Source organism: Pteropus alecto, unplaced genomic scaffold, assembly GCF_000325575.1.
Source record: "Pteropus alecto unplaced genomic scaffold, ASM32557v1 scaffold98, whole genome shotgun sequence".
Taxonomy (NCBI): Eukaryota; Metazoa; Chordata; class Mammalia; order Chiroptera; family Pteropodidae; genus Pteropus; species Pteropus alecto.
This window is the reverse complement of record NW_006443570.1, coordinates 13510674-13513875: the sequence shown is the minus strand read 5'-3', so window position 1 is coordinate 13513875 and position 3202 is coordinate 13510674. Positions and strand designations below refer to the sequence as shown.

General features: G+C 31.5%; 1 pseudogene; it reads left to right on the top strand.

The window, feature by feature from the left end:
• Window positions 1-2750: 2750 nt before the first annotated feature.
• On the top strand, window positions 2751-2869 carry LOC112473414 (annotated as a pseudogene).
• Window positions 2870-3202: the final 333 nt, after the last annotated feature.

Below are 3202 nucleotides of genomic sequence, written 5' to 3'. Positions count from 1 at the left end.
GATTGGATAATTTGAAAACCAATTAGTGCAATTCACTGTATCAATAGAATGAAGGAAAAAACCCATAAGATCATCTCAATAGAGATGGAAAAAACCTTTGACAAGATTTAATAGCCATTTATGATAAAAAATACTTTCAGCAAATCAGGATTAGAAAAAAAATCTGTATGATAAAGATTATCTATAAAAAAAATCTGCAGTCAACATCATGATCAGTAGTGATATATTAAGTATTTTCTTGAGTTTAGGATGGCTTGTATCACAACTTCTATTTACACTTGAATGCAGGTCCTAGCTATTATAATAAGGCAAGAAAAATAAATAAAAGGTGTAAATATTAGAAAAAAAGAAGTAAATTGTCTTTATTGGTAAATAACTTGATTGTGTATATAGAAAATACAAAGGGATCTATAAACTATTAGAATTAATAAGTGAGTTTAGCAGAGCTGCTGCATACCAGGTTCCTTTGATGTTTTGTGAAGATCCCCTCACTGTGTATTTTTCCAGCATCATTTTTGACTATCCTTAACCATTGTCCCCCTCTCCCCCCCTCCTCGCCTCAACAACAGTCCTTTGTGGTGGTTGTACTGAACTACTTTTATTTCCTCTAATAATCCATTCTCTTTTTCTCAGCTCATTTCATTTGCTTATTTTGTCTTCTAGAATACTCAGGTCCTTCTAACCCTTCTTATCCCTTACACAATTCAGAAATATCTGCTCCTATAGGACTTACTGTTTAGTTTTTTAATTTTAGTTGCTCATTTGCCTCTTACTTGCTAGACTTGTAGGCTGTTTTTGTATCTTTAGTGTCTCACAGAGTACTTGATACAAGGTGTTAATAAATATTTGTTGAATGTTGCCATGTGGTGTAATCTTGTGAAAACTATGACCTAGAAGAAAATCAAGTACCTTTTCTGTAGGCATTTCTATGAAAACCCTGTCTCCTTACTAACAGTGGAAAACTGAAGGATTTGCATACCCTCTTATCCCACTGAAGGTCGTCATTGGCATTTACTCATATCAACATAGTTTGTGCTTCCCTACTTTTCCATGGTCACTGTCACTAATCAAGTAATTGATTACTTTCATAATGAACCTGGACCTGCTTTAGAATTTTTTTAGTATAATGTTTTAGAAAGCTATGACCAATTAATTGGTATTATAGTATCAGATAAAAACTGTTATTATTTTTCGAATCTTTCTAGAACTTAATTCCAGGTAAAGTAAATACTTCTTAATTATTACTCTCAGTAGCTATTGTGGTTTTTAATATTTCAGTACCTCATCTGTGAAAAAAAAATAATGTGTATGTTTTAATATATAAGTTAAAAATTTTATATGGTTATAGACTTTATGCTGATAATGGTTATTTCCAAGGAGTGGGATCAGAGGAAACTTTCGCTTTAATATGTTTTTAATTTCTTAAAGTAAATATATAATTCTGACCAGTTAAAATATTCATTATAAAAATTCAAGAATACTGAAATTTAGAAAGTGAAAATTCACATGATCCTAGATAAACCCAGGTTACCTTTTTCTTTTCCTTCTTTTCTTCCTTTCCCCAGATACTGAGCATGTATTAACAGCTTAGGGTATATATTTCTACATTTTTTCCCTTAATCTTTCACACTTGTGTGTGAATTAAAATATAATTGTAATAGTATATCCAGGGCCTGATTCAAGTTCTTTACATGCATTACCTGTATTGACTTGTGTATGTGTGTGTGTATGTGTGCGTGTGTGTATGTGTGTGTGTGTATGTGTGTGTATGTAGGTTTTTTCATAACTTTATATTGCAAACATTTTTATTTCAAAACTTATAAATTTTCTTTCAGCATGGCTAAAAATTACGTAACATTCTATTGTATGAACATTTATTATATTAACTTTAACTTTTTCCCTATGATAGGTTATGTTGTTATATACTTTCATATATATACATTAAAAATGCACAGGAAATTATTTTCTTAGGATAACTTCTAGAGGGGAAATTGCTTGGTCAAAGAATATATACTGTAAAATTTTGATGCACACTGTAAAATTATCAGAGAGATTATACCAACATTTATACATGAGACTTCCTTTTTTAAAAATTCTGTCCTCTATTGGTATTGTGAATCTTTTTAGCCTTTGTCCATCTGATGGAGGAAAATCTTTGTTTTTAGTTTTTTGATCTATAAGTGCTAGGGAGAATGGGAAATCTTCATATTTTCGCCATTTATTCTAATTAATACCTTGCTTGTTTGTACTCTTTCCTTACTAATTTGAGCTTTTTACTAGATTTTTATTAGTGATATATTATTTTGGATATGTGTCCTATATGCTTCATATATTGTTTGCCATTTGTCTTGTTATTTGGTGAAATGTATCACTTTTTTATGTGATATATCTTAGTTCTATGCAAAGAAATCTTAGCATATTTTACCATGTTTAATTTTAAATCGTGACTTGCCTTGAAAGTTGAATTAAAAAATTCTTTTTTTCCTTTTTTTTCTTTTTCTATTAGATTTCTGAATTGTTCCTTGCCAACCTCTGATTTTCATAGTGTTTTTGGGGAAATTTCTCTTTTATTATGGTCCTTCCTTTACTATAATGTGTTTCTTTGGGGTCACAGGAACAGTGCATTCTATGTTGTGTCTTGCATAATATGTGGAATATGATTGGTGCCCCAAAATAAATTTATTTAATACTTTACAAAAGAGAAACTAGAATTCCACTTTTGTGTAAAGTAATTTTAAAAATCATTTGTCATCTATGGCCATGCCACCCTGAACAAGCCCGATCCCGTCTGATCTCAGAAGCTAAGCAGGGTGGGGCCTGGTTAGTACTTGGATGGGAGACCACGTAGGAAGACCGGGTGCTGTAGGCGTCAAAAATAAAATAAAAAAATAAGAGATCGTAAGCTGATAAGGTCCTTGCAATCTGAGGTCAACCAAGGGTTGCCTCACCTAAAAAAAAGAAAAAAAATTATTTGTCAGCGACCAAATGTATAACACTGTTTTTGAGTTTTATGGACTTATTAACTCTATTAGGAATTGTACTAGGCACGTGTTCATGCTTTTACTTATTGTGTATGGAGAAGGATGATCATCTTGGCCTTGAACCTGAACCAGATTTTTTAGACATGCACATTCAACCCTATTTGTTATCTTTAGGAGTCCAATGTCCCGAGTATTTGAACTTTCTCCATATAGAAATATTT